This window comes from Mustela nigripes, chromosome 4 (assembly GCF_022355385.1).
Source record: "Mustela nigripes isolate SB6536 chromosome 4, MUSNIG.SB6536, whole genome shotgun sequence".
NCBI classification, from domain to species: domain Eukaryota; kingdom Metazoa; phylum Chordata; class Mammalia; order Carnivora; family Mustelidae; genus Mustela; species Mustela nigripes.
In genome coordinates, this window is record NC_081560.1 from 136,792,199 (window position 1) to 136,812,694 (window position 20,496).

The following is a 20,496-nucleotide window of genomic DNA, read 5'->3' on the forward strand; positions in this document are numbered from 1 at the left end:
AGACTCAGAGCCAGCGGACCAGGGTTAGGAGGTGAGACAAAGGCTACGCTGGCTTCCCTGCAGGGACCCCCTGGCCCAGCTCCTACTCCTGGCTCGCAGCACCCTTTCCCTCCCTTCTACCACCTCCTCCCTTAGCTCCCCTTTTCCGTCCTTCCCGTGGGCTGTACCCTCAGAACACTGTTCTTTCCCCGCTGGTAAGATTTAAGATTTAAAAAGATTCCCTTTTTCGGCCTGTATCTGAGCTGCCCTAGTGGAACTGGTAGGACTGGAAATAGAAACTAACAGGGCCCTGCCCTGCTGGGGCATCCATCCCGCTCAGGTCAGGGGAGCCAGGAGCAGGGGACAGTATTGGTTTGAATTAGTACCAATTAGACTTGCAGTATGTTGGGGGAGGTGAAGGGAGTTGGGACACCTAGGATCTCCTTTCAGCTCAGTCCAGACCAGCATGTGACCTTGACTAGGGCACATGGCTTCAGGGAGCCTGTTTCTGCATTTGGCATGGTTCCAGGGCCTTTACGTCATGTCCCCTATGACCTACCTCCTCTTGGACTATGAGCTTCCGGGGGGACAGAAGTCGCCTTTTGACCCCTGCACTCAGTGCCCTGTGTACAGTAGTTGCTAATAAATGAGGCCCCAAAGGGTACTTTTCTTATCAAACAGCTTGCTTTCCGCCCCCACAGGTTGGTTGCTGTCACAGGGGGTGGCCAAGGCCAAGGAAGGGAGCACCGGCTGGCCCAATAGTTGAACCCGTGCCCTTCAGTGTGTGTGCTTGCCTCTGGTTTGCTTCCTTGTTTCTGGAGAAGGGTCTTAAAGGGATGTGAGGGGGCGGTGCCCAGTTGCCTGGTGCACCGGGCCCTGCCCTTGGCACAGCCCAGGCGTCTGGAGCCTGCAGACCCCGTGGGACCGAGCTGAGTGCCTACGGTGCCTCGCAGGCCCCGTCTCTGTAGGAAAGCAGGCAGAGCGGCTGTGGCGCCGCTGGACAGGAGGCCCGAGGCAGCGGTGAGTGTCCCCGGGGCCGCCCCCTCCCTGGGCCGCCCCCACCCTGAGCCCTGGCCTGAGGACGCTGTGGAGTCACCCCAGTCCTGTCTGTGGCTCCTGCGTCCTGGCACCGCCCAGCAGGCATCTCCCCAGCCCTGTGGGTCAAGTCACTACCATGGGGTCCTGGACTTGAGCCCCGCCAAAGGGGGGCACTCCCAGGTGAGCCCCGGATGGGGCAGCAGGGTGGTCAGGGCTCCCTGGGGGTGGCTGGATGTGTCCCCCTTCCCCCGTCCCATTCCCACTCTGGGTCTCTGTCCAATAGCCTAATTCTCCTGTTGCCAGCCGGCCTCAAGGGGTGGCAGGTCCTGCTCTGTAGACCAGGGGACCCGAGGATAAAGTCATAGTTCAGGACCATCTGCAGAGCCCCCAGGAAGTACCAGGCTAGCTCTGGGAAAGGGATATGACAGGAGACATGGGTCACACACACAACACCACCCCCTCTTCCTCCTCCTCAGTGTTTCCTGCCCCCAGGAGTTGCTGCTGTCTCTGAGCGCACCGAGAGCAGGGGTCCCCACACCCCCAGCCTCAGGGGATCCTGGGCTACGCTAGCTGTCACCGCAGTCTGCCACAGTGCACCCGTGCCCGAGCCAGACCCGCGGGAGCGCTGTGCACACTTGTCTCATTTGGTGCTCTCAGCTCGCAGAGTGGGCGCTGAGAGGTCCCATCACTTGCTTGAGGTCAGGGCAACCACAGGTGGAGTTACGCTGAAGCTAATGATGTGTAAGCTTCAGACCCTTCCAAGGTCCCCCACCCTGTTGTATCTTAGTAGGTTTGTATTTTCTCTTAACGGCTCCTTTCCTCAACAATATGAGGCTCAAGTCCCACAAGTCATTTCTCTGGGGTACTTTCTCTGTCTGCTGTCCTCTGCCACACTGCCCAGGGTTATGTGTGTGTGTGTGTGTGTGTGTGTGTGTGTGTGTGTGTGTGTAGGCCTGGCAGGAAGAGAAGAGCACCCAGACCTGGTCAGTGGGCTCCCATGACCACATTCTTGTCTTCCCAGGACTCCCAACAGCCTGACAAACCTCCCCACCTTCCCCCATCACCTACCCCCTTTGTCTGCTATGGAAGGAGCCAGCTTGGGCAGAGCCCTCGAGTGACCTGGAGCCTCTCTATGGGCTCAATTTCCCTCATCAGAGGAAGGGGTGGTCATTACAGGAGGGACTGCAGAAACCAGGGGGAAGGGGATGGAGCAGAAGGGGCTCTGGAAAGCTGCTGGGTCCTGCAGCCTGGCCAGTGTCCTCTATTCGCCTCCGTGCCCCTAATCCCATCAGCACAGCACCACGGTGCCCTGACACCCCGTCTTTACAGCTGCCCACCCCAGTTCCCTTCTAGCTGCGGCATCTTCTCCTCCCAATCAAGTTGTTGATGAGTTCTGCTCCCCGCAATCCTTGAAACCCCCGCCACCCAGGGTCACTCTTCACCCCTAAGAGTGCCTCCCGCTGTCCCCAACCACCTGGGTTGTGGGATTCTGCTGCCAAGTTGGTTCTAGGCCTACTTGACCTCACACCAGCCTTTGATACAATTGAAACCCTTCCCTACCCCTTGGATTTCATCCCACTCAGCTTCCCTTCCACCTCCCTGGCTGTCCCTGCTCGGTCCCTGTCCTCAGCCTCTTTCCTCTTCGCTTCCCCTCACCCCACCTACTCAGCTCTGACGGCTCTCCTGTCCTCCCACGACTCGCTTCTCCTGGAGACTTTAAACTCCACCTGATACCCGAGGTGCCCTGCCTCTCTCTAGCCCAGACCACTCCTCGGAGCTCAGGACTCTGATCCACTGTCCATCGGTGCGGCTCCCCTGGGCTCCCTTGGGGGGGATCTTGACCCCCCCACCCCATCCAAGATTGGGCTCTCTCTGTGTTCCTTGCCTGCTGTTCCCACTTCACTCGAGCCCCTCTGTCGACCCAGTTACTCGACCCTGGTTCCCTCAACACCCCAACATCCAATCCAAAACCAGCCCTGTTGATTTTGCTTTCAAAATCATTCTCTAGAACCTGTCTGCTCCTCTCCATCTTCCCTGTCATCACCCTGGTCCCAGCCACTGCCATCTCTTGCCTGGACAGTTGCAGTGGCTTCTTGCTGGTCTTCCCCCTCCTCCCCCCATAATCCAGTTCTCTGGGGAGCTGCTGTCAGATAGGATGGCAGCCCTTCCCTTAGGGAGACCCTTCAGAGCCTTCCACTGCCTTTAGGATCAAATACGAGCTCCTGAAACCCACCCTGCCCCTGCCCCCCATCTCCTGTGGACCCCACTGCTCTCTGGCTACGCCAGCCTTCTCTCAGTTCCTGAGCTTCGACGAGCCTCTCCCCATCTCAGGGCCTTTGACCCTGCTGTCCCTCTGTCCAGAATGCCCTTTTCCCCATGCTGCCTCGAAGACACCTCTTCGACCTTCAAGTCTTTGCTTAAATATGACCTCCTTAGCAAGGCTTCCCCCTGCCTTCCTGTCCAAAAAGGACCCCCAGCCCCACACTCCCTCCAAATACCCTGTATTTTCCCTTCCGAGCACTTGTCAGCTCTAGTTTCGGCTTTGCTCATGGGGCTCTTGGTTTATGCCAGCCTCTATTACCTGACTGTAAGCGGCCCCCCCAGGGCTGTTGATGTTACCCTCTGTGTTGTTCTGCATTTCCACACTTAGTACGGTGCTAAGCGCACCGTGGGCCCCCAAGAGCTCCCTGGCCCGAGGGAGGCCTGGGGAGGCTGGCTGCCCAGGCTGTCCTGTTGCTGCCAGCAGGTGGCCTCCCAGGACAGAACTTCATCAGGCCTCCTATTCCTGGACTGCTCATGGTATCCCAGGGTGCCCCCCAGCTGGAGATCTAAAAGGCAGGTGTGGGAGGCAGTCTTCCCCCTACACTTGTCTGAAACTTGCATCTCCGCATCGTGGCTATATATATATATATATTTTAAAGATTATTTATTTGAGAGAGGGGGGGGCAGGGAGAGAGGGGCAGAGGGAGAGAGAGAATGTCAAGCAGACTCCGCGTGGAGCCAGGAGCCCCACATCAGCCCATCTCATGACCCTGAGATCATGACCCGAGCCGAGATCAAGACAGGGGCACCCAACCTACTGAGTCATCCAGGCACGCCCTCCCCCTGTTTTTTAAGTATCGCATTGTGGTTATTTTGGCCCACATCTCCTGCAGAGGTCTGGATTGGCTCTAACCCATTTTCTCCCTTGGTGACAGTGAGGAGCTCCAGAACTAATGACTAGCAGAAACAAGGTGACTTGGTCGTGCGGCGAGGCCGTCCTCCTGGTGGTCGGTGCGAAGGCTTTGGAGCCCAGTTGCCTGGGTTCTCATCCTGGCCCTGTTGCTGACTCCTTGTGAGATCTGGGGCCAGTCACTTAACCAATCTGTGGCTGCTTTTCTGTAAAAGTGAGACTAACGCTTGCCTCCTCGGGTCACTATGACACCAGACTGAGGAAATCTGTGGAAAGTATTCAGAACGGGGCCTGGTATAGAAGGAAGGCTCAGTGAAGGACAGCTCAATGGAACCATTCTTGACCCCCCGCCAGAACCCCCAGTCGCAGGTGTGAGAGAGACTACCCACAGTGCCACTGGGCAACCTCCCACATGCGTGTGCACGGCACACACACGCACACCAGGGAAAGTACGGGAACAGCATGCAGCGCTCCCAGCCACAGCTCTGGCGGGCTGAGGTGCCCTCCGTGCCAGGACGGGGGAGCCCAGCAGATGCCCTGTCACCCTCCTGGCAATGTGCCCCCTGAGCTCGGGACCACTTGACAGGTTGCCATGGTAGCGGGGGGCGGGTGAGGCCTGCAGGGGGACAGTGGCTGGCCTTGGCCGAGCTCTCTGGCTTTTTAGAAGGAGCAGGCTTCCTGCCAAAGCACAGGCCTTCCTGCAGCCCAGACATTCAGCTGGCTCAGGCAGCCATGGCCATACTCAGAGCTCCCTCCACCTTCCCTGCTCTGGGGACAGGGAGGCTGAGCCAGCCCCAGGCACACGCACCTTTGGCCCGTGTCTGGTATAGGCCTTTCTCCTTTGCCCCATGGTGAACCCCTCTGGAGTTTGGGTAGCACCCAGCACATAGTGGCTGGTCTGGCATATGTGTACGGTGGCTGAACACACACAAAAAATGAATTCCTTCTCCCCGCCTTGAAGAGAGTGACATTGTCAGGCATAATCTGACCTGCCCTAGAGATGGCCTGTTCGTCCCATGAAGACTTATTAAGCGGCTGCTACTGTACAGCCAGGCTTTGCTCTGCGTGGAGTCCAGATGCGAGCCCAGAGGGATGTGTCTCTGCTCTCATGGAGCTGACATCCTTGGGGGATGGGAATGGGGGGGAGACATAAACATCTGATGGTGATGGGGGCCATGCCGGGGGTTATGCAGGGCTTGGCAACAGTGAGGGAATGAGCCGGGGCTTCAGGTAGAGCAACAGGGAAGGCCGCTCCAAGGAGGCAGTGTTTGAGCAAAGGTCTAAGCAGAAGGAAGGAAGAAGGCCTGGAGGAAGAGCATTCTAGGAAGAGGGACCAGCCAGTACAAAGGCCCTGAGGAGGTCCTATGGTTGGCCCATTGAGGGAACTCAAACAAGTTAGGCTGGAACTCCGTGGGTGAAGGGGCTGAGGGAGAGGACACAGTCCTAAGCTGATGGGCCTTTCTTTTTTTTCCTTTTTAACATATAATGTGTTATTTGTTTCAAGCTGATGGGCTTTCACGGATGTGTGCCTCCCTGTAGCCCCTACCTGGTGCCACATGTGGAACATGCCCAGTGCCCCAGAAGGTTCCCTCAGGACGCCCTTCCCCAATCAGTGTTACCCTTTTCCTGGGGGTCACCACTCTCTGACCTCAGTGGTCACAGCCTAGTGTGACCTGTCCTAGGACCTCAGTTCAGTGGAGGAGGACATCTTCTGCCACCTTCTCATCTCTACCTGGCTTCTCTCGCTCATGGAGTCTGTGGGACTCACCCAGGATACTGTACGGGGAGTTTGTTCATTTTAGTTGCTGGGGGGTATTCCATTATGAGAGGACTCCATGATTTGTCTACTCTCCCCTTGGTGGATATTTGAGTTGTTCCCCAACTTGCTCAGTTGGGGTTGGGGCTGGGGGGCTGCTGGCCTTCATTGGCCCAACAGGAGTTCTGTGCTCCAGGGCTGCTATCAAGGAGAAGGGAGGGGAAAAGGGCCCCCCCTTCTTTTAGGTCCCGCCCCCCGCCGGGGGGCCGTGCACGTTCTTTGCTTCCCACACCCTAGTCTTCCTTCCTCAGAGCTGGACCTTGAGATCTTGGGGAGGCATTTGGTGTGGGTGTGGGTGTGGTGACGATTTTCTCCGTTCTGTGGGTTATCCTTCCTAAAAAGCTGTGGTAAAGTACACATAATATAACATGGATCATAATATAACATGGATCGACAGCGGCAGCAAGGACACCCACATTGCGCAACCGTCACCACCGTCCATCTCCAGAACTTTCTCATTCTCCCCCAATGGAACTCTCTACCCATTACACCTTGACTCTCGGAGGCTTTTGGAATAGTGGTTTTTGGGGAGGAGGCAGGAGGTGGCCCTCCCTGAGGAATCTGGGGGAAGCCAAGGGGAAGTGGGGGAAGGTAGAACAAAGGGAGCTGTGGGCAACCGGGCCTCGTGAGTGGAACATTCCCCATGCTCACCTCCAAGACCTGCTGGGGTTTTCCAGACTCCCAGCACTGGGCTCTTTATTTCCTTCCTGCCCCCATCCTGGCTGCTCCCACTCTCCCCTCACTGGCATGGAGGGCGTTTTAACCCCTTTACTGCCTTGGGCCAGCGGCAGCTCAGCACGGCACTCCCCACAGGCTGGGAGGTGGCCAATGGCCCCACCAGGAGATTTGTCTAGAGGTTTTTAAATGTCGAATGTCAGCTAGGTGAGAGGTCAGAGCTGGGAGACCAGCTTCCTAGGGGGTTGGAGGCATGCTGAGTGGTGAAAGAAAGAGAGGTTTCATTCTCCTCTTGACCCCCTTGGGAAGGAACCTCTTGGGGGAGTCTGAAGGTGCAATAATTGTTAAGGTTTCTTCTGGTTCTGGAGGTTCCCACCAGCTTTGAAGGCCTTGGGGGTGTTAACAGCTGGAGACATCTGGGGCTGGGGGATGAGATGGGTGTTTCTCAAATATTGAAAGAAAGATGTGCTCAGTGCAACGTGATCTGGTCCTGCCACAGGGTGGGGGACAAAAGGACTTGCTGAGGACTGAGGGGAGTGTCTGGGAAGTGGGTGTCAGATTTGTGTTAGGAAAAAGAAAAAAGACCTCCTCATGCCAGTCACAGCTCAGCAGGGAAGGCTCCCTAGGGAGTGAGTTGGCTGTCCCTGGGAGGATTACAGCTGGGCAGCCGTTTTCTGGCTGGACGCAGGGCACTGGAGTCAGAGAGGGCTGGGGGCCACTGGGTGAGTTCCTCAACCTCTCTGTGTCTCTGTTTCTTCATAAAATAGGGATAATAATGGGATAGACGTTCTAAAGTGAGGAATGAGGTTGTGGATGTGAAGCCTAACACGGTGTGGCTCTAAGCACCCCGAGAAGGAGAGGGCGCTTGTGGGAACATTCTTGGGTGAGGTGGTGGGGGGTTCCATTAAGTCCTTGTCAAGGATCCCTCAACTCTGATGTTCCATGGAAGGGGAACCGCGGGGCTCATTCTGACAGAGTTCAGAGAAGTCTGAGTTTGTCACCCACTGCCAGATGGGCAGCCTGTCTACTACCTGCCACAGATGGGGTGTGAGGAGGGTACCTCGTGTTTCTGTGTAAGAAAAGAATTGTTGACTCTGTTTAACAGATGAGGCCACAGAGGTCCCTTGAGTTGCCCAATGTGGACATGGTGAGGCAGGCGCTGGGTTAGGGGCTTGGGTCTCCAGAAGCCTGGTCAGGGCCTTGAACACCCGACCTGTCTGGGCAGCGGCCCTTGATTTTCCATTGAGCTAGAGGGGTTGCCTGTCTCGCTGGGAACAAGGCTGGGTGAGGGGCACCAGGCAAGGTTTTGAAGAAAGCTTCTTTCAGGAAGTTCTTGTCTTTGTCCCAGGAGGAGCCCCTGCCCAGGGCCTCTTGCAGACCTGCCGTCATGGACAGAGCATGGCAGGGTTTGGACTCAGGAGAGCCCTCCTCAGATGAGTGACATCACCATCTGAGCCTCCTTGCTCTGGGATGTGGGAGTGGCAGCTACGTCCCAGTTTGGTATGTACCAGTTTGGTATGTACCCAGTTTGGTACGTCCCAGCATGGTACATTTGAGAAAGTGCTTTGTATGTGACTCGAAAAGCGTTTTCTTTCTTCCTTCCTTCCCTCCTTCCTTCCTTCTCTTTCTTTTAAAGGATTTTATTCATTTATTTGACACACACACACAGAGTAGGCAGAGAGGCAGGCAGAGAGAGAGGAGGAAGCAGGCTCCCTGCTGAGCAGAGAGCCCGATGTGGGGCTCGATCCCAGGACCCCGAGATCATGACCTGAGACGAAGGCAGAGGCTTAATCCACTGAACCACCCAGGTGCCCCCTGAAAAGCATTTTCTAGACCTTGGGCCCAAGCTTGCTGCTCTGAGCTCCCTTCCAGAGAACTGGCTGCTCCCAGTGGCCACACCTTTGGGGTCTGCTGCTGCATTTACATGCAGGCCACCATCTGCCAGGGCTGCTCCCAGACAGTGGCTGAGCCCAGGTGAGACACTAGTTGGGCCACTCTTGCCAGAAGCAGGACAGATTTACTGGGCAGGCTTTGCTCTGGTTGCCCTCTCGGCCTGGCCACGATGCATTCAGGCCTATGCCAGGTCTCAGGCTCTTTCTCGCAACCTCCCCTTCCCCCACCGCTTTCAGTGTCAGGCTTGGAGGGCGCCCTGAATGCTCTCCCTCCTACTCCTGCCTCTTCACACAGTCTTTCATGTGCATTCTCCCAGTAAGCCTCTGGCAAGGCTAACCGCCTCGCCGTCTGCTTTCCAGTGGGTCATTACTAATATCCGGTAAAAAGTGGTACCTTCAGGGGCGCCTGGGTGGCTCAGTGGGTTAAGCCGCTGCCTTCGGCTCAGGTCATGATCTCAGAGTCCTGGGATCGAGTCCCGCGTCGGGCTCTTTGCTCAGCAGGGAGCCTGCTTCCCTATCTCTCTCTCTCTGCCTGCCTCTCCATCTACTTGTAATTTCTCTCTGTCAAATTAATAAATAAAATCTTAAAAAAAAAAAGTGGTACCTTCACTTTGGGTGGCAGGCCAGAGGGGACCTCAGATGTCTTACTCGGATTGCTGGAACGTGGGGGCTGCCAAGTGTTGTGGGTAGAGAAAGGTGAGCTCTGAAATCAGCCTGCCTGGTAAGGATCCCCGATCTGCCTCTTACCAGCTGTGTCCCCTGGGATGGTTAGTTCACGTCCCCGAGCCTCAGTTTCCTCTTTTGTTAAAGGAGATGACTCCTGCCTTGTGGGATAGAAGCAAGTCTTCAGAGAGTGAAGGCACATGAACTGTGACACAGAGGGAATGCTCAGTCTGTCCTTCCCTGGAGGAGGGAAATGGTGAGAGGAGGGAGCAAGATGCCATCTCTGAATCTGCCGTGTCTGGCTCCAGGAAGCGCCCTGGATTTGGTTGTGGGGTCGGAGCTGCACATGCCCCTCTGAGCCTTGGCCTGCACGCTTTGTTTTTCCTTTTAAGATTTTATTTATTTATTTGAGAAAGAGCATGAGAGAGAGAGAAAGAGAGAGAGAGTGCGCGCAGGGGTAGAGGCAGAGGGAGAAACAAACTTCCAGCCGAGCAGGGAGCCTGATGTGGGGGTTGATCCCAGGACCCTGAGATCATGACCTGAGCTGAAGGCAGACACTTCACCAACTGAGCCCCCTAGGTGCCCCTGGGCCAACGAACTCTTAAAAGGAGTTGGCAGCCCCCCACCCAGTGCCCTATAAGCTGCAGGTGGGGGTGTTTCATCCATGCTGATGGGTGGGGGAGGCCGGAGTCTTAGCGTCAGGGCAGGCAGCCAGGAGCTGGAAATGGCTGATTGCAGCTGGAAGAGCGCCTCAGGGTTGTTGGCCCAGTGGTTCCCCAAATACCAGCTCAAGTACAGCCTTGGAACCAGCCAGGGGGCTTTCCCAGTCTCCCGCCCTGGGGATCTGAGCTTACGAGGCCTGGAGTGGAGCCTGGGGGTCTGAGGCTGAAACTTTCTTGCTGGAGATTCAAATACGCACACAGGCAGGCCGGGGAACAGCTATCCAGTCCTGGCCCGAGGTCTCCCCCTGACTGCCAGGACAGTGAATGCCTGTCTCAGATCTTGCCACAATGCAGGGGCCTCTGGTTTCTGTGAACATGTGTGGTGTGCCATTTTGCTTCCAAGTTTGCTTTGGAGAGGAATAGCCCTTGACGAGCGGGCCTGTTTCCCTGTGGCTTTGAGCTGACCGGGTCCGCTGCTGGGCGCCTCCAAGACAGTAAAGAGTGAGTGGGGTGGTGTCTGTCCTTTCTGAGAGGCTTAGTTCTAGGCCATTAAGGACAAAGAAGGGGACTGGGTCAGGTAGTGAGTTCCTGGTCTCTGGGAGCAGTCAAGTGGAGGCAGGGACCACTACATTTGGGGATTTCATACACTGACTCCTTCCTCAGGCTTTGTTCCTTTTAGCTGCCTTTATGACGTCCATGCGATCCTGATGCGGGGGGGTGTCGAGGGGTGGCCTTAAAATCCTCCAGCAAGAAAACCGAACGAGAAAAAAAGACAATAGGAGATGAAGCCGGGACAGCCCAATTGTGATGGTTGTTCTAATCGAATGATGGGGACATAGAATCAAGCATACTCGTCTGTTTTGGCACGTATACAAAATGTTCAAAATATAAACTAAAAATGACTTAGTTATCCGAATGTGTCCTCGATGTACGGGGTAAAAAAAGGACAGCGAGTAGAAGGCACGTCGGTTGACCTTCCTCGGGTCCCATTTCCCCCGCGAGGGCTGAGTCCCCTTTCCAGCCTCTTCTGCAGCCAACAGACACTGTGCATGGGTACACACATCTATGAGCTCACTTAAAAAATATATTTAAAAATAGATAGCATATCCATGTGGAACGAAATTCCAATGCACGAGAAGGTATGCAGCAAAACCTTCCCTTCCGCTGGAGGCTCTAGCCACCCAATTTCATGGAGGCAACGAAAGTTACTGGTTTCTCAGGTGTCCTTCAGAGACATTCAATGTGTGTGTGTGCGTGTGCGCGTGCACGCGCATGCGCGTGTGTAAGAGAAATATGTATATTTATATATATTCATATATATATTCAGGTATGTATGTTCATATATATCCCATATATAGAGAGAACATATATAGAATATCTATGTATATATTGATATCTATAGATATATAGGTATATATAGATATGTTATGTTATCTATTATCTATATATAGAAAAAATAGATATATATTATTATATATTATCTATATTATCTATATATTGTCTTTATGTATGTTCATACCCTTTTGGCAGCCCCTCAAGCGTTAAACATCGGAAAGTCTGTCCTGTACTTTCTTCCCCTGGTTCCCTCCCATTGCCTCCCCTCGTACTGTCTTCACTCAGCTTCAGAGTTGAATGGGTGATTTCCCTGAACCCACAGCACCTTCTCATCATTGAGACACGTGAAGCTTTTCTCTGGTGTTGTTCTCTTTGTTTTCTTTTCCCTTCATCTCATTCCTTTTTCTCATAAGCACCCAGGGTAGTGTGTTTGACAAATGTTTTCACATAACGTACACATCCTCACTCTCATGTTTTTCTGGGTATAAGTCTTGTTACTTTCCATCCATGGTATTGTGTGGCCCGTTGTGCTCTGTTTCTTTCTTTTTTCTTTTTAAAGATTTTTTTTAAAAGTTATTTATTTATTTGACAGAGATCATAAATAGCAGAGAGGCAGGCAGAGAGAGAGAGGAGGAAGCAGGCTCCCTGCTGAGCAGAGAGCCCAATGTGGGGCTCAATCCCAAGACCCTGAGATCATGAGCCAAAGGCAGAGGCTTTAACCCACTGAGCCACCCAGGTGCCCCTGAGCTCTGTTTCTTAGTTTATCCTAGAATATTGCATTTTCACACTCGCTCTGCACTTCCTTGTGTACCCCTGGATTGTGGGGTATAACTTGCACAGGATTCTGTAGTTGTGACTTACCCATTCCTCTGAGGCTGACTCCAGCCCTGCACCATCACGGACAGCCCTGCCTTGACCGTCGTGTCCACGTCCACGTGTGGACCTTACTCCAGCCTCTAGGCATCCTTTCCCATCAGCCCACATACACCCACCTCATATTTTAAGACATCGGCATGGCAGTTCCTGTTTCTGGAAGCTGCAGTCTAGCTAGCCTTCAGCTCTCTGTCTGTGGATATTTCGTTTGTTCCCGTTCTTTCACCATGGCGAAGCATGCGCACCCTTGTCCATGTGTCTGTTTGTGTGTGTGTGCAAGTATAGGCGGAACTCCCGGAGGTGCAGCCACCGAAGCAGTCTGTATGGTTGTCATTTGGATAGATGTCATTGGAGGGTGTGACAGTGCCCCTTCCCTACCCCACCCCCCACTGCCAGAAGCTGTCTTCTAGCACTAAGGTTCTTTGAGGCTCTGAGAGGGTAAGTGACCGGGCTGGACGACATAGCTGGTGAGTACTGACGCTGAGACTAGAGCCCAGGAGGCTGAACCTGGGCTAGCGAACTTGCCAAGGCGTTCGGCTGGCTCCTGTGTGTCCCGAGCTGCTTGGAGCCTGAGACCTTCCCTGTAAGTCTGGGGGCCTCGGTCTCTCCTCCAGGAGGGTCTGGTAAGCCAGCCCTGCCCACTGGCATGCTGAAGGGGCAGCCCAGGAGCTTGCCGCTCGGAGGTCCTGGGAAGACGCTGTGTCGGGCCTCTGTAGCTCCCTTCACCCCCGCCCTGCCCCCCACCTCCCCTACGCATCTTCTTAAAGGACTCTGTCAGAGTGAGGCATCCTTGGGAGCCCAAGTGACGTTGCTTGGAGACAACTGGGCAACAGATCTGGGTTATTTAAAGGAAAGAGAGGGAGGGAGGGAAGGGGTGACAGCCTGTTTATTCAGGAGTAGATGATCTCCTTGCCGCAGGGTTTGGCAGACCCCCTCTCACGCTCCCCCCACCTCCTGCCTCATTATTCCCAGTGTCCGGGGCCTGGGATTCTGCTGCGAGACCCAGCACAAGACCACTGGGAGCTCCCTCCTGATAGCAGTGGGGGCAGGGGTTTCCCTGAATGTTCTAGGGAGGCACCAAGCAAGCGTTGGCTAGGGAAGGCCTTGGAACAAGGCCTCGGAGGAATCTTCTGATGGTGACAGTAGCCACAACTGCTGGTAGGTACTGAGCTTCTTTTCCAACTACTCATTGTTAAGAGCTTAAAAAACCCTGTCAAGGTAGATGTGACTATTCCCATTTTATAGATGTGGAAACAGAGGCTCAGAGGGGTTTAGAGACTTCCCTGAGGTTACACAGCTAACAAGGGGCAGAAACTGAATTAAAAGTCAGGTCTGTCTGATGCCGAATTACACACAGGAACGAATTGCTGTATGTGGCTGGAGTTGGCAGGGCGCTGGCAGGGTACCCACTGCACCCCGAGCTGACCTGGAAAGTCATGCTGAGTGCCCCTGTCCCTGCTCCCCCAGCACCCAGATCCCATGGCCTTCTGCAGGAAATAGGGCACTGGTGATCAATTTCCTTGTCTGTCTCTGCCACAGGTTGGTGAGCACCTAGGGCGGGTGGGATCCTGCTTATCTCTGTGCCCCGAGCCCAGGGTAAGGCATTCTTGTAGGTACTTAGAGAACATTGTCACACAGAGCTCGGATGCATGAGACAGGGTCCTCCTTGTTACCTGCAGATCCCTAAGGACAGTGTCCTCCCCCAGAGCCGTCTCTGCCCCAGCTGGACAGACCTGGGCCCTGCAGCATTCCCTGGGGGCTGGTTTCCCATCTGCACCCTCTTGCTGTCTGGTGGGATCCAGCACCGGGATTCGTGGACAGGCGAGGTCTGATCAGCTGGGAGCACTTCAAAGCACAGGGTCGGGTGGTGAAAGCCGCTAGGTGTGGGGGCACTGGGTACCAGGCCCTGTGTGGTCTGGGACGCCTCACCAGAAGACTCTTCAGTGTTTAGTTTTTAGAGAGAGGATAGCTCAGACTGAGCCAGGCCGAGTTCTGGTAGGCAGGGTGGGAGTGGGGAGGCGGGGGCAGAATGGGGAAAGGCAGGTCCATACATGAGTGTGGATCCTGGGTTTGTGCTGTAGTTGGCATTGTCCCCTCATCCTCCCCTGGACCCCACGGCTATGCTGCATGCAGCTGATCATGACCTGCCTTCAAACCAGGCCTTGCTATTTCCTCTGATAATGGGGGTCACACAGGCCGCTCTGTGCAGGGCGGCGAATTCATCGCCCCACCTGAGGCCCACAGCCACCGGCTCAGGTAATTGTCACTATTTTCCTTTTATAGACGGCCACCAGAGGCTCGGAGGCCTCTGTCATTTCTAATGCAGCCCCACAGTACCCACCTCTAGACCGATCTCTTGTGCTATTTTCTTCATAGTGTGAGTCCCTCCACAATGATCTTTCTTCTTTTTTTGTTTACTTGTTCACGGTATCCCTCACCCTCATCTTATAGAAATGTCAACCCCATGAAGGCAGGACCTTGTCTTCCTCTTTCCCTGCCCAGGGCCGACCACAGGGTTGGCACAGAGAAGGTATATAGTAAATGTTTGTTGACTGACTGACCGACCAACCAACTGAATGAATAAATGAATGAAATATTTGTTGAATGAACGAGCCAGGATTTCTTCTCCCTTTTCTTTCTTCTTCTGATGGAGCACTCTTTCTGTCATTCTTGAGGAATGTTCTGGAGACAGAATGAGCCTCCTCTCATATGTCCTGGGCAGTCTTCAGGCAGGCACTGAAGTCAAGGAGGGAAGTGAGGTCTCCCTGCCCTTGGGGACAGCATTGTCACACACAGGCCACAGGTGAAATCAGTTTTGTGTACTACAGTGGGAAAAACCAGGATAGATTAGACATCACACACAGAAGGTTAAGCATTTTGTTGTGACCCACACACGTTTTCATGGCTCTTGTGTAGGTGGTGGTCCCCACCTAATATGCATTTCTTTTTTTTTCTTCCAAGATTTTATTTAAATTCAAGTTATTTAACATATGTAAAATGTATTTCTTACTTCGAGTGTTGATCACAAAAGTTGGAGCCCAGTGTGTGAGTTTCAGTCATGGGAGATGTCATCCTTGAACCTGAAAGAGTACAAGCAATGAAATTAATGATCCGGCTGGTAACTATGATGCCAATTACTGAACATGTGTTCCGTGTCAGGTGGGGGTGCTTAGGTCCAGGGCCCTGCACAGAGGCGAGGGGGAAAGAGTCCAGAGCAGAGAGTGATCCTGTCAGCAGGGAAGAGTGCCTGGAGGAGGTGGAATGCACACTCAGCCTTGAAGAACCCCTCTACCCTGGCAGGTTCAGGGCTGGGTCAGAGCGCAAACCTCGGGTGGCACTAATCATAACGCAGTAAGAGGTGCCTTTGGTGAGCTCTGGCTGAGTACCAGGCACCCCCTCATTCCTCCAGACACTCCTGGGAGGCAGGAACCACTCACATCATTTTGCAAATGAAGACAATGAGACTTGAAAAATGTAGGGACTTTTAGGGTAGAGAACATTACGGAGGCTGGATCCAAGGCACGACTGCACTGCTCGAAGACCAGGTCTGTAAGGCCTGGGCCGTACATGAAACGGGATTGAACAGAAGAAGGCTGCCACATTTTGGAGATGGCGCGGTGGGCCTAGAAGGCCAGACAGGTGCAGCAGGACCCCAGGCAACCAGGGCAGGTGGAAACTGGTCTATGCTGGGACTCAGACAGTAGATGTCTGATTACCTGAGCCTCAGAGGCCCTCCTGGCTCAGGGGGGAAGACTGCAGGCTCTATGACAAACCCCCAACCTCGTGGGCCCATGTAGGTCCCAGGTTGAGACCAAAGCAGTGCCCTGGGGAGCAAGGTTGGGTTGGCTCCCCGCCCTGACTCTGTCCTTGCCTCGGCCCCAGCCCCCTGCGGCCTGTGGTGGGCTTGGCAGGGAGCGAGGAGCAGAGCAGAGAGAGACCTGTTTCTTATCGTTCGTCTAGTCTCATCTTTGCTGGTTTGAACTCAGCTCCTCTGCTTCCCGGCGAGTCATTTGAGCTTGTCAGGCAATAACTCTTGGCTTGAGAGTTCCCATGAGGGAACTGGGGTTCCCACAGCCTGTGTTTCTGTGCAGGGACTGGACATGGGATCTCTCTTTTGACAGCACCAGCACCGGCTGGCTTGGGCAGAGGGACTTTAGAGGCTACAGACAGTTCTGGGAGTGTGAGTAGGGGGGTTACTGGCTATTCTTTGTAGCTTTGGGCTGCAGTAGGTTGGTTTGTGTGTGTGCTACACATACTTACCTACACACACATGCTCACTTGCATGTCCACACTCATGCCCATTGGACACTTGTGCACACATATACCCTTATTCACATCTCTGCAGATATGAGCTTACACATGAATAACACAAGCACATATGTATGCACACACAAGTACACACACTTGTATAGGGCCGTCAGTGGGGCCCTGGCATTCTTTAAGTCATGAAGTGATGTCTTGGGTGCTGGTGTGTGGGGAATGTGGGGTAGTCATAGCGCTGGGGGCAGGGTGTGCCGGCAGAGTGGGTGTAGGTCCTGAGCCCTCTAGATTTTGAGGTCCTCTTCTAGGACCATGGATCCTTTCCCAGGGACTTTTGGGCTTCTGCTCTGAGCGTCTAGATCTCTCAGGAAGCTTCTGGGGCCTTTTGGGCTGAAAGAGTTGGCACAAAGGAATCTTCCCTCCTGCTTTGGGCTGGGAGAGAATAGAGAATAGAGTAGTTCATACTTAGGGCTGTTCTATGTCCCTTCCTTCTTCTCTCCTTCAGTACTCAGCCCTCTCTTCCTCCCAGGCCCAGGGTGGGGCCTATCTGGTCCTGAGCCTTTCTTGTGGTTGGGGGGACCCCCAGCCTCATGACCAGCAGGGACTTGGTGGAACCTCAGAGGCTGGGTGTGGGCTAGTGAGACTGGGCACTGTGGCCCGGTGGACTCCCTGGTGTTACCTTGAAACAGCTTCAGGCCTCTAGCCCTTTCCTTCTGGGATCTACCAGCCGAGCCTCAGGGCTGTCTGTTGGAGCTAGAAGGGCTGCGATGGTTGGTTCTCCTGGGGACACCTCTGCTCTGGGGTTTTCTGCTTGATTCAACAAGAACACCTACTGTGTGCATGGTGGATACAGATGGAGGAGTTCGGCACTGCGCTGGGGACCAGTTAGAATTTTGTCTTCCGGGAGCTCAGTGTAGAGAAATAAACACAGACACAGCCCTCGGCCTCTGCTGGACAGTGAGGGAGGGTGAGCAGCATGTTTGCACGCTTGTGTATTTATGTGCGCGTGCATGCCCGCGCATGCGTTTGTGTGTTTCTGTGTGCGCTCATGCTAATGCGGGGGTAAGCACCCTTACTTTAGCCCCAGACTCCAGGGACAAGTACCCAGGAACGCGGCACCCTCGGGATGGCAGGCAGGGGAATCAGGCATCAGTGGGGGACCCGGCAGTGGGTGGGGTATTATGGGGTTGTAGCAAGAGGAGGAAGGAAAGGAATGGTGCCCAAGAATGGAGCATACCATGCGCAACTTGCTAGCCCTAGACACCTCCTTGAAGACAGACAGGCCTGCTTAGGGGTGAGGAACTTGGGGGAAAAAGAGCTTATGTCACATTTCCCACACCACATAGCCAGTACACTGTGAGCCCATCTGGTCCTAGCTTGGCTGGACTCTCAAGGTGGTTAAGAGGCTTCTCTGGCCCCTCCTGGACTTCCTCTTCCCTTCTTTTGGCATATCTTGGGTGCAGCAGAGGCAGGCCTGCAGTGGAAGGCAAGTCTTCCCTGGGCCTCCGTTTCCCCATCCACTACACTAGGGGTGATATTAAGTCACAGTACTTATTTCATAAAATCATCTGCTGAATGTAGCATTTGAAACCTGGGTGCTGGAGGCTGGATAAGAGAACCACAAACTACAACCATTCCTTTTGTTCTCATTCATTCCCAGGGCTGACCTGGGGGGCTGCGTGCCTCTCTTCCAGGCCAGCGCGCCCTCTGGCCTGACTCTGGAAAGAGGTGAGGGCAGCGCTGCGTTTGTCCTGGGGAGATTCGGCTCCCCCACCTCCTGCTCCTGCTCTGAGTGGGGGCCAGACAGGTAGTGACAGGTGAGGAAGAAGGATTTCCCGAATGTGGAGAGGGAAGAAGTGACTCACTAACCACAACAAAGCCGATCTCTCCGAGGGAAGCCGCGGGGAGAGAGTGAACGCACGCGGGTGCCGGCGGAGGCGTGCCATCCACGGGCCTGCGTGGGTGGCTGCGGCGTCGGGAGTTGGAACGCTGCACCTAAGGGGCGAGGATAGTGGGAGTCACCTCCCCCCACTCATGGGGATGGGGGTGGAGGGTCCCCTCCCCTTCCGAAGTTTCTGTCCTCTCATCCCTTTAAGCCTCGGGTCTGAGGGGCGTCCAGGGCTTGGGAGAAGCCCACGGCCGAGCGGACAGTCTGCTCTACGGCCGCTGACACTGGAGTGGCTGAGACCCGGACACGGCGATCGTCTCGCTCAGGTTCTCAGCACAGTGAGGCATTTATTCAGGCTCCCCGATGCTCATCGGAGTACCGCCCAGGCACGGCCGGCCGGGCTTTAAACAGCAGAGAGGCGAGGGAAGCTCCGGCCCGCTGATCGCCGGGGAGAGCTGGAGTCTGGGAGGGGGTGTGGCGCCGAGAGCATTCGCTTCTCTCTCCAGCCAGGGAGGCTGCATGGAGGGTTTGGGCATCTTCCAGCAGGAGCCGAACTAATGACAAGGGAAGAGGAACTGGCTTCTCAGGCAGTCTCCCCCGCCCCAAACTTTTCCTCCCAGCGCGGGGTGGGCGGGCAGAGAGAGGAAGCGGGGCCGGAGAAGGTGGGGCCAGCCGTTCCCTCTCCACCCCCGAGCCGCGGCTCTGGGATGCCAATCCCGACGCGGCTTGGGTGAGTGTGTCTTTAAATCCAAGCCCCCCGCCCCCGCGGCGGCTAGGGCAGGGCCTCGGGCTGGCCGGGGGCTGGAGCGGTGATTGGCGGCCGGGCCGGGTCCGCCTCTTGGCCGGGGGGCGCCGGGCGCGGGAAGCTGAGCTGCGAGCTGGGGTTGGGACGCGCATCTTCCAGCACCAGCGAGCGCGGGCTGAGGTTCTCCTGGCCTCGCCTCGTTGCGCCCGGCCTAACCGCCTCCGGAGCCGCCTCTGCCCACGGATGGGCTGGGGAAGTTGGGAGGAGCGAGACGGAGCCCGCGCGGGGCGAGCCCAGCCGCAGCCTGTCTTGGCGCCCGCAGTCTGGGCGCTGCGCACCAAACACAGGAGCGCGGATGCCCCCCGGAGTCGCGGGCTGGCAGGTATACACGCGTCCGGTCCCGGGGCTGGCGATGGGAGGGCAGATCCGGAGTCCCCTGGGCACCCCCTTTCCTGGGGCGGCTCAGACCACCCACTCGCCATCCCCCGGCTGTGCACGCCTCCTGGGCTCCCGGAGAGGAGAGGCTCCGGGCTCCCATCCAAACCCGCACGGTATTGGTGCCTGGGAGAGAAGTGGGACCTCAATAAAGAGTGGGCGGTTATTAGTTGTTTGCCAGCCGCTGGGCTATATCTCTCTCCTCCGCCAAGGTTTCCGCCACTCTTGGGGACAAGGCCTGGGGCACGGTCCCTGAGCAGCCTCACTGCCCAGTTGGGAGGAGGGAAGCAGGGAAGCCGACTCTTGATCCATGCATAGGGTCACTGGACACATCTTTAAGGGGCTTGAGGCCCATGGAGCTGGTTCAAATTATGAGGTCCCAGTGGGCTCAAGCTTTGATTCTGAGCCCCTCCCGCCCTGTCCCTCTGCAGGCCTGGGACTCCAGGGAGAATCCCTTTTCATCTTCAGAGTTTTTTCCTGAAGAGTCAGTGACTTGTCAGAAAGCAGAGTGGGGTGTGGGAGAGCTGTTGCACCTGACTCAAAAGTGGCCAGGATGGTTGGAACCTGTTCTTACCTCTTGGGCAGTGGGAGATGGAAGAAAGTGTCCTGGCCTCAGGAAGCTTCTGGCACTCTTTACTTTCCCAACCAAAGGTCTAGGCACCAAGTCCTTGGCTTCTGCTTCGAGTGGCTGGACCCAGTGACTGAGCACCTCTTACATGCCAGGCCCCTGGCTCTGCTGGGGAGAATGGGAGTCTGGGAGGACTCAGGGTGCTGTCCTCAGGTGGCTCAGCCCTATGGAGAATGCAAGACAAACAGAAAGTTTGCTGATACAGGCTTTCCATACCAGTCCCGGACTAATAATAGCAGAAATGCCAAGAGGCTCCGCATGATTAATTGCCAAATAAGTGATGTAGGCTGCCACTGCTGGGGTGGGGGGTGCTATTCTCAGGCAATCATATGCATATGTTTAAATCTGTTTAAAATGTTCTAGCACCATAGCCCTCTCCTCCTGGTTATCAGAAGTCCCCACCCCTGTGCACAGGGAGCAGAAAGGGGTTCCAGA

General features: G+C 55.3%; 1 protein-coding gene and 1 long non-coding RNA gene across 5 annotated transcripts in view; one reads left to right on the forward strand and one right to left on the reverse strand.

The window, feature by feature from the left end:
- Positions 1 to 977: 977 nt before the first annotated feature.
- Positions 978 to 20,496, forward strand: part of PALD1 (phosphatase domain containing paladin 1) — an 87,881-nt gene continuing 68,362 nt past the window's right edge. For 2 of the 4 annotated variants that reach the window (XM_059397647.1, XM_059397651.1), the window contains exon 1: positions 19,042 to 19,380. The gene's annotated coding sequence lies outside the window, so the exon portion shown is untranslated. Of the gene's footprint in view, positions 1,000 to 18,968; positions 18,984 to 19,041; positions 19,381 to 20,496 lie in introns of those variants that run through there. The other 2 variants (XM_059397648.1, XM_059397650.1) reach the window with 2 other exon arrangements.
- LOC132016406 (uncharacterized) lies at positions 14,598 to 20,201 on the reverse strand. The gene is made up of 3 exons (XR_009403929.1): positions 20,008 to 20,201; positions 15,116 to 15,185; positions 14,598 to 14,927 (listed from the first exon to the last, which is right to left on the reverse strand). It is a non-coding gene; the product is annotated as an uncharacterized LOC132016406 (long non-coding RNA).